This window comes from Larus michahellis, chromosome 20 (assembly GCF_964199755.1).
Source record: "Larus michahellis chromosome 20, bLarMic1.1, whole genome shotgun sequence".
NCBI classification, from domain to species: Eukaryota; Metazoa; Chordata; class Aves; order Charadriiformes; family Laridae; genus Larus; species Larus michahellis.
The window spans coordinates 7,199,999-7,213,949 of NC_133915.1; the positions used below are offsets into that span (position 1 = coordinate 7,199,999).

At 40.5% G+C, this 13,951-nt stretch overlaps 1 long non-coding RNA gene across 1 annotated transcript; it reads left to right on the forward strand.

Moving 5' to 3' along the window:
• The first annotated feature begins 2,223 nt into the window (after window positions 1–2,223).
• Window positions 2,224–6,488, forward strand: LOC141733460 (uncharacterized). The gene is made up of 3 exons (XR_012584299.1): window positions 2,224–2,268; window positions 4,534–4,675; window positions 6,396–6,488. It is a non-coding gene; the product is annotated as an uncharacterized LOC141733460 (long non-coding RNA).
• Window positions 6,489–13,951: the final 7,463 nt, after the last annotated feature.

Genomic DNA, 13,951 nt, shown 5'->3' on the forward strand with positions numbered 1-13,951 from the left:
TTGCAGATCTTAGTATTTTTTTTCCTGAAGTATTCTTTCTTATGGTAATACCTGATGTGAATATTTAAAAAATATGGTTTTATGCAAGAGTAGTTTTAAGGTGAGAAAAAAATGGGTTTTTTTTTCCCCCTCTGTGTTACAGAAGGACACAAGTTATGTCTGTCAAGAGTGAATTTATGTAAATGATGTTGGCAAGTCTAGGCTTGGGAACAGGTTTAGAGGTGTGTTCAACTGTGAGTGTGTTGTGTGCCCTCATCATCCTGATCAGACGATGCAGGAAGTTATACAGTCACTGACTGACATATAATAAGTGACTCCCTTTCGGTATTTAAGGGTAACCCATGATCTAATGATGAAGCCTCCAAAAGGCCTTCATCTTGGTGTTGATATTTTTTTTTTATTTTTGGAAACACGCACACAGATGGCTGATGAGCCAGCCTGGCTTATTTGACTAGACTTATTACTACAGTTTCTGAGTACTACCTACTTAGGTTTTTATTTCCTGGTGGGTAATCCTCATTCAAAATATGGAGAAGCCTGAGGAATTGCTTGGAGAGCAGTTATCTGAACAGACATCGTTTAAATGCTGGTCTGTGAAATTGTCTTTTTAGGTCTTTGGAATAAAAATCTAGATAGCTGCCTGCTCCTTACCACTCTGCAAAACAGGCCCTCACAAGCATCCCAGGCCTGTTCTCTGGTGCGGTATTAATAAACAGGAACTCGGAGGGTTTAATAAGTGAAACTGAAAGGAAGGAGCACAAAGGTGATGGATTAATAGCTCAAAGGCTCCAATGGACAGTAGAAGCACCACATTTCTTGGGACAGTGAATACATATTCCAGACTCACATGAGGGCAGCAAATCTTCACAGGTATTAGATAAGAAAGGAAGAGAAGGGAGGCTCTAATCTTGCACCCTCCAAACTGAGACCAAAGACAGTCTGCAGGAGCTTGAGGGTACCTACATGGAGCAGTGCTATGACAAGACCATTACATATATGGAAGCAGCCAAATGATCTATTTATTAACATCTATGTTGGCACTAACTGAAGCATTATAACATGAATGTAATTCTGTAATTCCTACTTATAATAACTGAAAAAGAAAAAATCTTGGAGGCCAACTCTCAGCTCTACTGGTTTTATTTCTTTATGTATATAATGCTATGGAGATTTGGTCATTTTTCTTTAAAAAAACATTAAGTGAAAAGCCTTGAATAAAAAGTGAGAGAATAATAGGAGAAATATTACCATAATAAAAAATTAAAGAGGAGGGAGAGCTCATAGAATAGGTGAAAAAGCAAGTTTTTTAAGAAAAGAGGGACCATAGGTATCTTTTTGGGAATATATGTTGAGTTGCTCTTCACAGTGAGTTAGTGGTATGAATCTGTCACCCCTTGTTGAAAAAGAAACTTGTTAAGTCTTTTTTTAACAGCATATTTTCTTTTCCATTACATTATCTGCCCACATTCACCCACACAAACTGACTAAAAGCTTCCTGAAGTAAGTTTTTCCTTTTATTTCCTGCTCAACTGCAGTATGACACATTTAACTTACCCTAATTTCCAGACTGCCATAGGTAGTAAGATAGCCATTTGCCACTAACACAATCTTCAGCAAACCTAGAGAATACATGAAAAAAACAAAAAACCCAAAAGTTTGCAAGTGGCCAGGAACAGAAAAACTGAGAGTGTACATTCTGTATCACTGAAATATCTTTTCAGCGTAGATCTTTCACAGAAGAGTAAGATGCTGAATTGTAAATATAGCTACTGCAAGCAATTACTTCTATCAGACAAACCTACTTCAGCATAGGAGGATTAAAATCTACAATTACTGTTTTGTTAAAGTAATTATTTCATTAAGTTAGAAAATAAAGCATGATATTGGAAGGCCTACCATCCAAGAAAGAATCACTACTTACTAAAGGGGCTTCTCTTAGTTCTAATCCTCCCTCATGCTAAATGCAAATTTTCACATTAATGCCTTATTTCCAGAAATGTTTGCATTGCTGTTGCATAGTCTGGTACTTTGTAATGAATTTAAAAACCCAAACCAAAGCCCCTAGCCCAGCACTCCTACCTCCCAGGCACCTGAGTAAGCAGGGCCCTGCCTGCCCCGCTTTATTTCACCTGCCTCTCCGCCCACACACCTGCTTCCTGTTGGCCCAGCAGCTCCATTTAAGTTCAGTTCTGCAGCCTCACTTCTTGCTTGGGCTGTGGTGTGTGGAGGGGTCTTCAGCCCTGTCCTTGGCTTGTTGGCTGGAGCATGGTGGGTTTGCATCATTTCAGTGTTTGCTGAGCTGTATTGTGAGTCTGTGCCATACTGAGGCTCTTGTTCTTATGTATGTTACGTTTAATTACTTTTAGTTCCCTAATTGGTTTTCTTGTGAATCAGTGTTACTCCACAGTATTCTGAAAGATGTTGGAGACTTCCCATAGAGGATATTTGTGTACCTGAGGCAGAGAACTGTGTTACAATCTGGAGCTAGTATCACCTCTCACTCTAAAGAGAGAAAGCTATAGCTTAACTAATTGGAATCTGGATGTATGTTCAGTACAACTTCTATGCAATTATCAAATTACTTAGATTTTTTTCCTTAGGCTTTTCAGTGTTTATCTACTTGGTTTTAATTTCTTCATCAAAGTCAGCTATTACAGCCAGGTCAGGACACTGTATCAGAGTTTAACCTTCTTAAAGGTTATTTGAAATAACTCCTTAGCTTCAGGTTCTTCTTAATGGAGACATTCCCTTTAGGTTCTGCTTGGTCTTGATAGCTTGAATAAGTATCTTCAGAGCTGAGGGACAGAGAGCTCAGAGCTTTATGCTAACCAATATAAATTAACCTGTAAGAACTTTACACATGATTTGTTCTACCTCTTGTATCTTTTTACTTAATGCCTTTCTCCAAATGAATTGGAATAATAATTGACATCTGGCCTTAATTTGCTACTCCACTATTGTGTATGTAAATGGAGGCAGATGTAGCCCTTCTGCTGGATACACTGTTCATCTTTTCATAGCAGCCTATAGACTTTCTATATTCTGACATAATACTAATTTTGCTGTCTTTTCTAATTAGAGCTGAACCAAGTATTGTATTTTTTACTGCCATTTATTTTGGAACTGGAATTCTGCTTGAGACCAGAACTAAAATATCTAGATTCTATTTTCAGCTCCACCACTTAAGTTCTTTGAATTCAGGAGGGTTATTTTCTCTCTGTATGCCTCTTCTCCCTGTCATCTGTCCAGTCTCCGAATATTATGAGTACTTCATACTTCTCTTGTGCTGTGTAGCACCTGATGTATTAGCTATCAGGTCTTTGAGCATTCTTATAAAATAACATTTTCTGTGGAGTCCTTGCTACAATTCGAAAGTAAGACTGCTCAAATAATTAAAATAAGGCATTACAAGATGAGTGAGACTTGAGATTTTGTGGTAGTAAGCTAATATGAGACTTGACTATGCTCTTGAGACCTCCTAATCACTATCCCAGATTCTGGGGTGGAGTGAAATGGTATATTCGTATTCAGGCACTCTCTCAAGCTTTACATTTGTCTTTCAGTAAAGGCATGAATTTCAGAGGCTTCCACAACATGCAATTACAGAAAAACAGAACTGAAAGGAGTCTCTTGAGGTCATGTGTTCAAAGGCAGTGTCAGCAAGACTTAACACTCCTCACATGTTTTTTGTAATCTCTCCTTAAAAACCTCCAAAGGGATAGAGATCCAACAGATTAAGCATTACTCCCTAGATATTGTATACTGCTTTTTAACTACTCTAGCCATTAGAACGTGATTCCTAAAGTTTTTATCTTTGCAAGTTTTAGCTCCTTCTCTAATTAATATTTTACTGTTGGCTTCTTGGTGTTTGGCAAGAAAGGGGCTGAAATAGTTGTGTCTGCCTTATGATTTCTCTAATAACTTGGATAGTGATTCATGCTTTCTTTGTTAATTATATTCTTCTGCACTAAACTAGAGCCTTAATAGACTGGAAGAGGCCTCACCTGACAGTAATCTACAGCCTAGTTATGTGTAACAATCCATGAAGGTGAAAAAGTGCATTTAAAAGCTCCTCTGTAAAGAAAGAAATACCACCTATGATACCTGTAACTGATTGCTCTGGGAGGTGTGATAGATGTGTGCGGGACTGCTAGCCTTCATGCAGTTGCCGTTTAACCAAGGCAGTGCTTTCCTGGCTTCCTAAACAAAGTATGCCTCTGTTTGTATGTATGACAAACATTTTGCCCTCTTCAGTACTTTATATGCTAGGAAGGGTAAGAATGGTGGTTCTTACATTTGCTTCTGGAATAAGAGAGTAAGTTGAATGCAGGTCCTTTCTTTAATAGTCTACCTAATAGTTGAATATAGCCGCAGTCTGATATGGGCAATGCACTGATGTGCAAGTAGTCTCTTGGTGTGAACTGTCAGCACAGAAAATATTAATGTCTAAGAACATGATCTAACAGCCTCAAGTGAGTCCTGTCAGTAGGATGAAGTTTAAAATTTAACTTTTACTTACTTATCTACATCAAGGAGAAGGAAGACAAAGGCCCCTGAACAGAAGCAGTGATGCCCTTGGGCTGCAAAGACAAGCAGGCTGAAGAAAGTGGCAGCAGCAGTGGTCCAGTTCATGCGTTCAGCAACTCTGAATTCTGAGATGAAAAGCTCTTAATATGTAGGTATGCTCAGTCATCTACCCATGTAGTTTGACTCAGCTGCTCCAGTAATTACTTTATCATTGATGGTGGGGAATTCATGCTGGCTTTACATGGAGCATGAATTTGAATGTAGCTGCTGGATTTCATGCATGGACAGATCTTTTAATTCTACTCAAAATCTTAAATTGCTGAGGAGAAATCACCTTGAAAATGTGACCTATGATCTATGGCTCTGAATTAAAAATAACAAATTTTCTGCTTTAAAATTGGGGATGTATAATACATCATGGCTTGGTCAGCTCAATGATTATACAAGGTGCTTCTTTCTAATGCCATCCTCATCTCATGCTTTTCAGGTCCTTCCATTTCTCCCTCCTTATGTGTTCTTTGTGCCCTCCCTTTTCGTCTCCTACTTGTCAACATACACCATTCTTCTCCCAGCTGTTGAAATAAATACCAATAAATACCAAATGCTGTAGTGCTGTGTCTAATCCCGCTCACTATAGCGGAAACTCCATGGAGGCAGAGGAAGAGATGCTTTCCCAGTTAATATGAGCAGTTAATTGTTTGCCAGTGCTCTCCTTTCTTCTCTGATTTTTATTTATGGTCTTGGTTCTTTCCCAGCCCATTACTGCTTAAGAAGACCCTGTTGCTTCATCACACTAATATTTTTTGTTTTCTGTGTGGACTTAAATAAGTCTTCATCATGTTTTTCTTGCTTCCTCTTAGATAACAAAGTGCAGGTCCCTAGTCATTCTAATTACTAGTGTATTCCTGGAGAAAATTGCAACAGTCCACATTAAAGGGCTCCCTGCAGAAATTAACACAGTAGGTACCCAATTTCTCTTTAAACAAAAGGCACTTGGAACAGTCAGGGGCTTAAAATAAGAGAAGGGAGAAGGAATAAACATGATTTTGAGGAGCAGCGGGATGATTTGCAGTGGTCAGGAACAGCTAGTCCTTTGGAATTATTTGGATAATTAGTCTTCATTAGCAAATTGGAGCAAACTATGATATAGTGCCAAGGTTGTGTAACATATTGGATGTAGAGTTTGAGTCCTTTTTTTTAATCTGGGTGTTACCTGGTTTAGAATACTAGTCTTGGGTTTGAATCTTCTGCCACCAGGTTAAGGGAAGGCGGTTTATATGCACCACTACTGCTGGTTTGTATGGTTGTATCAGCTAAAGTAAACATCTCCTGTCTTGCTAGCCTTCATTTTATGAGGTTGTGTAGAGATAGAGAAGCTTCAAAGGATAGTAATTGTGACTGGTTAAACCTGACCTTTTTTCTGTCCCATGATAGACAAAAAGCCCACTTATGTAATAGATACACTTCTGGATTTTGAGGGGGAAGGATTTAATGGGCAATTTGTATAACTGGCTGTTACTGTGTGTACTTGTCCATCCATCCATCTTGATGCATTTATAATGCCTTAGTTTTTAGGGTACTGTTGTCACAAGCCCCTGTTTCACAAGGAAGTGCAGTCTACTGTGTGTTCTGAGCAGGGGATTGTTATTTATCTGATTTGCATCATAGTATTATCTGGCTAATATCCTATCTAACAAAGACTAGAGCAAAGTTAAATTAGAGGTAAGGTGCAAGAAAGTACTTAGACAATTTTAGAAGAGGAAACTTGGTAATAAGCTTCTGACTTCCTAACTCTTACTTATTGATCATGAGCATGGAGTTTATAACAGTCAATGCAAAAAAATCTTGTGTTCAACTCTTTGTTATAGATGAATGCTTTTGTGGGACCGTCAGTGGCCAGTAGAGAACTGGAAGCTGCCTGTTTTCATAGCTACAGCAGGGAGATCATTTTCAAGATGAAGGTAACCAGATGTGGGTTAATGTGAAGTGAATTAACTTGTTATTTTCTCCATCAATAACATGTAATAACTCCTCTGTTTAACCAGCACTGTTTAAACCTGACTTTTAGCATCTCCTCTGGGTCGCTTGCCAGAGCCATTTCAGTGATCTCATACCAGCCAGTTTACCAGAGGTGTGGTGGTGAGAAGCAGAGAAAAATCTTGTTGCAGTCTCTAAAAGTGCTGCTTGCAAAGGAAGTTAAACATGTTCTGCAATGGTGGTTGTTTTTCTAGAGTAGCTTTCCTGTTCATAGACCTTATTTTTAAGGGCTTAAGCCCTTATTGTGTTGCTAGGCAGCACAAAGCAAAAACACTTGGCATATTCCATATAGCAAAACTATAATCTTAAGATAAAACTTCCAGAATTGGTTCTAATCATTGCTTTCTGTACAACTGGGTATGCTGTAGTAAGAAATGGAGAATCACTGTGGTGAAGGATAAAAGTCAAGACAAAAGTGAACCTTTCTAGGTATTATTTTGTCATTCTGCTTTCTTTGCTGGCTCATGGCAGCAGTAGGAACATGTTCATCTCCAACTGAATGATGCAGATAAGGAAAGTAGAAAGCAGCTCTGAAGAAAAATTTCTTTACAGGATTCATTTAAACTTGATTATGACAATTTCATTTTCATCAATAAAACTATTATTGTTTGCTATTATGGTAGCTGTAAGACAGCTACTTAGATTAGACTTTTTGCTAGTTAATGGGTTTAATGAAACAGGTTGTCCTGTTGATACAGCAATCGAAGGCAATAACACAACCTTTTAGGGTTAATGTTCTACCTAATGCAGTCACAGATTCTGTAAGATAGCTTCAGGGCACTGGGGCACCAAAAAGCAAATAACTAACTTCACCACCAGTATTTCATCTACAGATTCAAGTCAAGAGTGTCCCAACTCAGATTAGTGTTTACTTAAACATTCAAAGGATCTGAAAGTTCCCTTCCACCCTAGACAATTCTGGGATTCTATGGGATTCTGAAAAACAAGTCCCTGAGTAAATGTGAGCCAGGTTGCTGTCGGCTGTGGGGATTCCTGAGTGCAGGGATTCTAAATCTGTCCAGCGACACTTGTTAAATCCTGTATTTCATATATTCTTTTAAGAGTTTTTTTGGGGGAGGGATTGGTCAGGGTTGTGCTTCTCTAGCAGGAGTGCTTAGTCAACATATTCTAGCTCAAGCTAAAGAGCTGGCCTAACTGCTTATCTGCGGTAGAACAACTGGCACTAGTTCTGAATACCTTCCTTTATCTCTGACTTCCATATCTAATTTAGTGATGCTACCCTACAAATTATGAGAAATAGCTTGGTCATTTTAGCCTAACTTTGTATTGACTAGATAATTTAACCCCAGACTCTTAAAATTCTACTTCTGTGTGACAGTCATGTTAATAAATGACAGATGATGGTTCCATTTTCAGTAATACCGAATCTCTACATTACTAGATTACTTGGTGGTGGAAATTTGATATGGGTACGACAAGCTCACAAACATGTTTTCTGCAAAAATAGCCAGAGTGCATAATGTGGCATTTGCCTTGGCTTACTAGCTTTATGCTAGTAGGAATATTCCTGAATTAACATCCGGTTTGCAGGGGTAGTTACCCCTTCAAAATTTTTTTCAGCTAACTTACACTAGCAGATGTCATTTGTCCTAGTTCAGCACTTTGTCTCTTAATTTAATCCAGTACTAGGCATCCTAAACTTAATTTACAGTCCCATGGAACTATAGCTTGGATTTTTGTAAAAGAGCAAGCAGGAAACACCAATTCTATCTTACCTGAGGATGTTAAGATTGCACTACTACTGCTGCAGCAGGAATTCTTAAGGGCAAACATACCAGAACCATTGTCTGCTTTTTTTCATCGCAGTATGGGTAGTCATCAGTGACCTGTCATTACAAAAGAGGCGATGACTTCTTGATTCTTTAGTTGGGAAAGCAATGGATAACTCATTCTACTTGCAAATTGCAAAGAAAGTGCTAAAGGAACTGAAATTGATACTGTTATTCAAATGAGGATTCCTCCTGGAAAACGAGATGTTCTGCTTGCAGGGACTACAGTGTAAAGCTTATGGTTTAGGCAATAAGTTCTATCCTGAATAACAGAGAAGCAAATGAGATTTAAAGGGATGTTTAGAAGTCTGCACTACCATGCTGTGCAAGAGCCCGTCCCTCTCTTGTGGGTGCTGTGAGCTTCTGACATGCATAGTATAGTACATTGCAAAAGGACTGAATACCGGCAAGTAAGAACCAGTGAATAAGTAAACTGAACTTTGTGCCTTCATTTATGGGCAAATTCAATTTTTTAGTATATAGAGAATGTGGAGGTTTCTTATGGGAAAACAGATATTTGTGCTGATGTGACTTGATATTAAATTGTAGTTTTATGGCCAGAAGAGACTATTACAAAGTAACTGTTTGAAATCCACTGCACTGTAGATAAAACTTTGTTGTCCGTGTTCTGCAAAGTTGCCTGTAGATGTATTGCATCATGATGACTCTGACCTATGTGCTGTCCGCACCAATGCCACTATCATTCATTCAGTCTCCATTTATACCTTAATGCTGCTGCTATTGCAGATTTCTACACATTTGTACTTTCCAGAGCTGAATGAACAACTCAGTTTCCAGCTGGAGCGTTTGCACTTTTGCAAAGGTTGTCTACAGTATCTACACTCCCATTCCTTCTCCTAAAATTCCTGCAGCCTCTTTGACCTATACTTCTTGCATGAGAGGTATCATAAGCACAGAGCTGTGAAAGGGTTAACGAGTCCAGGCAAAGTTAACAAGGGATGGGCAAAAAATGGCTCCAGCTGTGTATAATTAACTGTAATACTGTGAAGTAAATGACTTTTATTGGCAAGCATGTCATAACTTCATTAAAAGTCATATTTACAGCCCTCTTGCATGGAATGAGTACTTGTGTAGTCTGCAATTTAATGAGCACTCATTTTCACCTTGTTCCAATTATCTTCCACCCACCCCTCCCTCTCAGTGTGGGGAGCATGAAGATGAAATACAATGGGAGTGTAATTAAGGCTGGCACAGATTCTTTCAGGAATTTTTTTCTTTTCCAGAACAATCATTTCTATTGCTTACTACTAATAATACTTTAATGTTTAAAATACATAATTTTCTTTGGTCCCTAAAGCACTATTTAAATAACAGTTATTAAAGAATGACTCTGTGGGAAAGATTTCCCAAACCTAGAACCTGTGATAGCTGGGCACCTGAGATGCTGTGTCTAATGAGGCATGATGACCTGACCAAGGCAGTGTATGCAAAAGGAAATTAGTATCACTTAAAAGAGGAAATTTGCAATTTAGCTTAATTACATCTGTGTGCTGTGAGGACTATCGGAGAGCTCAGATAGTAGCCAAAGAATGGGCCCTTTCCTCCTTCCAGAGGGAATCGCTCTGCATGGTCCTGTGCTGCCTCCTGTTATCCTACTGTTGGCTCATGTAGACATGCAATGAAAATGAGTTGTGAGTTGGGAAGTTCTTTGCGTGCTTGTGCGTGTACCGGGGGGCACTTCTCATAGGAAAGTAGCTACTGCAGCAGGAAGTCCAGATTAATTTTTTCTTCTATTCAGGGATTGCACAATACTATGGATGTGTTTAAAGGAGAGGCAGTCAGACATAGACTCCATTGTAGACATTAAAGTCTCTTCTAGCATTTAAAAACAGGTTTGCCACAGGCTGTCTCGATATGGGACATGACTTAAGTTCTTGTTAGACTTGCCAACTTAACAGTTCACTTTAATTGTAGAACAAATGGCACTACTTGCCAGGTTGTTAGTAAAATTGCATTCTTCTGGGCCAGATCTTGATGTTTTTTGCCTAGGTTTTCTCCATGGGCCGTACTGTAAATTTAACAAGACTTTTTTTCACACCAGCTATCTTGTCATAGTTCTTGACTGACACAAATCAAACTTAATAGCCCAGGACATTGCCATATGTGCACCCAGTACAGTGGAGTAAAAGCTCGTGGTCAGCTTTTCTGTATACTTTACCAGCTACTGGTAACTGTCATTATCCTACAACTGCAGAGTCTCATTGCAGGTTTCAAAGTGGATATAAAATGCTGCCTGTTGTAGTAGCTGAGCAGCCTTTGGAAAGAAGGGGGATGCACTTGCCTGACAGATATGCTAACAATTAACATCCCCTGGGATCTGCTCAAAGGTTCAGAATGAAATAAGGGTTATGGGAGATTAATTACTGGGCACTGTGAAAGTGACATGGTTAGAACCACATGATAAACAAAATTTATCTCATGGCATAGTATAACAGCAGTGCAGTCATTGTCTGTTATTCTTACCAAACACATATTATACTTACTGCTAAGAAAATTAATTAGAAATTCAAGATCAAGGACTAGATCCTTTGCAGATACAAATCAGCTGAGCAAGTGCAATTTATAGTAGCTAAGAATTTAAACCAAGTATTTATTAATACCCCTTTATAAACAAAAGGAAACCTCAGTAGAGGCTTTGGCCTCTTAGGTGTGCTAGCAGTTCTGTTTTGACTAGTTCCCCAGGCAGTAAGGTGTTCAAGGTTAAGTGTAAATGATGTACCAGTGAGATAGCAAAATGGTACTGCTCACCTGCACTGACAGAGCGCTCCTCAAAGAAAACCACCTTGATGCTATCAAGTGATTTATTCATTTCCTCCTACCTAAGGAGACAGTGGTGAGGCCAATTATTTTTTTATATGAAAAGCCTAATAATTAGGCAGACTATCTGTAGGGTGTTGCCAACATTGGTAATTGAGCAACAAAGACTAGTAAGGCATAATAAAATAGAGTACCTGCTCTAGCAGGAGGGGTACCCTGGCTTGATTACTCATTTCTTGAACTTAAGCTCTTACCTCACCTTAACACTCACCTGCTCAGTTCACTCAGACTGCAAGCTATTAGCTGCTTATGTGATTTTTAGATTAACAAAAGGCTGCTGTATTAATCAAAGCAAAAAGATCAGACGGGTCATGTTTAGATTTTAACAGCTTATCTGAAAAAGCTATAGCTCTTTGAACTCCTTAAGGGATGGGACGGTTATCCTAAAAGACTCAGTGTAGATTATCTGTATTACAGTGATGCTTGAATGCTTCTGACAAGGTATTCCTATGGAATGCTTCTGACAAGGTATTCCTATGGAATGCTTCTGACAAGGTATTCCTATGGAATGCTTCTGACAAGGTATTCCTATGGAATGCTTCTGACAAGGTATTCCTATGGAATGCTTCTGACAAGGTATTCCTATGGAATGCTTCTGACAAGGTATTCCTATGGAATGCTTCTGACAAGGTATTCCTATGGAATGCTTCTGACAAGGTATTCCTATGTAGAGCCAAGTGACATCCCTCCCTGTATTATAGATCTTGCCATCCAAATAGCCAAGATAACTGCTTACCCTACTGTGGCAGTGTCTGCATTGGCTCTACTAGGTAGATGAGGTTTGCCTAGCTGTGACCCCTGAGCTAGAAGACAGGGATGGGGAGCAGAATGAAGCCCCTGTAATCCAAAGGGAGACGGTGAGGGACCTGCTTCAGCACCTGGAGGTGTACAAATCTATGGGGCTGGATGGGATCCACCGAAGAGTATTGAAAGAGCTGGCAGAAGTGCTCGCCAGGCCACTTTGCATCATTTATGAGCAGTCCTGGACAACCAGGGAGGTCCCAGCTGACTGGAGGTTGGCAAATGTGACACCCATCCACAAGAAGGGCTGGAAGGAGGATCCGGGGAACTACAGGCCAGTCAGTCTGACCTCGGTGCCTGGGAAGGTCATGGAACAGATCCTCCTCAGTGCCATTACATGGCACATGCAGGAGAACAGGGTGATCAGGCCCAGTCAGCATGGGTTTGTGAAGGGCAGGTCATGCCTATCAAACCTAATATCCTTCTATGATAAGGTGACCCACTTAGTGGATGAGGGAAAAGCTGTGGATGTTATCTACTTGGATTTTTGCAAAGCTTTTGACACTGTTTCCCACAGCATTCTCCTGGAGAAACTGGCTGCTCATGGCCTGGACAGGTATACTCTTTGCTGGGTAAAAAACTGCCTGGCTGACTGTGCCCAGAGGGTGGTGGTAAATGGAGAAATCCAGTTGGTGTCCGGTCACAAGTGGTGTCCCCCAGGGCTCGGTGCTGGGGCCGGTTCTCTTTAATATCTTTATCAATGATCTGGATGAAGGGATCGAATGCACCCTCAGTAAGTTCGCAGATGACACTAAACTGGGCGGGCGTGTTGATCTGCTTGAGGGTAGGTTGGCTCTGCAGAGGGATCTGGACAGGCTGGACCGATGGGCTGAGACCAATGGTACGGGGTTCAACAAGTCTAAGTGCCGGGTCCTGCACTTGGGTCACAACAACCCCATGCAGCGCTACAGGATTGGGGCAGAGTGGCTCGAAAGCAGCCCGGCAGAAAAGGACCTGGGGGTGTTGGTTGACAGCTGGCTGAATATGAGCCAGCAGTGTGCCCAGGTGGCCAAGAAGGCCCACAGCATCCTGGCCTGTATCAGGAATAGTGTGGTGAGCCGGACTAGGGAAGTGATCATCCCCCTGTACTCGGCACTGGTGAGGCCCCCCCTCGAGTACTGTGTTCAGTTTTGGGCCCCTCGCTACAAGAGGGACATTGAGGTGTTGGAGCGTGTCCAGAGAAGGGCTACAAAGCTGGTGAGGGGCCTGGAGGACAAACCTTATGAAGAACGACTGAGGGAGCTGGGGTTGTTTAGCCTGGAAAAGAGGAGGCTGAGGGGAGACCTTATCACCTTCTACAACTACCTGAAAGGAGGTTGTAGAGAGAGGGGGGCTGACCTCTTCTCCCTGGTGACAAGTGATAGGATGAGAGGAAACGGGTTCAAGTTGTGTCAGGGGAGGTTTAGATTGGATATTAGGAGACATTTTTTCACTGAAAGGGTTATTAAACATTGGAATAGGCTGCCCAGGGAAGTGGTGGATTCACCATCCCTGGAGGTGTGTAAAAAAAAAAAAAAAAAAAAAAAAAAGGGTAGATGGGGCACTTAGGGACATGGTTTAGAAGTGGCTTTTGTCAGGGTAGGTTAAAGGTTGGACTCGATGATCTTAAAGGTCCCTTCCAACCTCAGCAATTCTATGATTCTATGACAGCGTAGTCAGCTGTTAATATATTTATCTTGTGATGTGTAGTTGTTCTTGCAATCTGTAGGGAGCTCTGTGCTGGTTTTGGCTCTCCTTCTGTTAGCTTTTGCCTTAGCGAAACAAGCTTGTGGTTGTCCTTACAACTGTGCCATCAAAGCAGCACGTGCATGTAGCCTAAGTGACTTGCCTGAGGTTATACAGAAAGTCTGTGGAAGAGCAGGAAACCATCTTCTCGGATGTTTTCGCCTGGTGTATTTTCTGCCTGAGACATTGGTCTCTCACAATTACTTCTGTATGTGATTCAGTGTCCTGAGCAC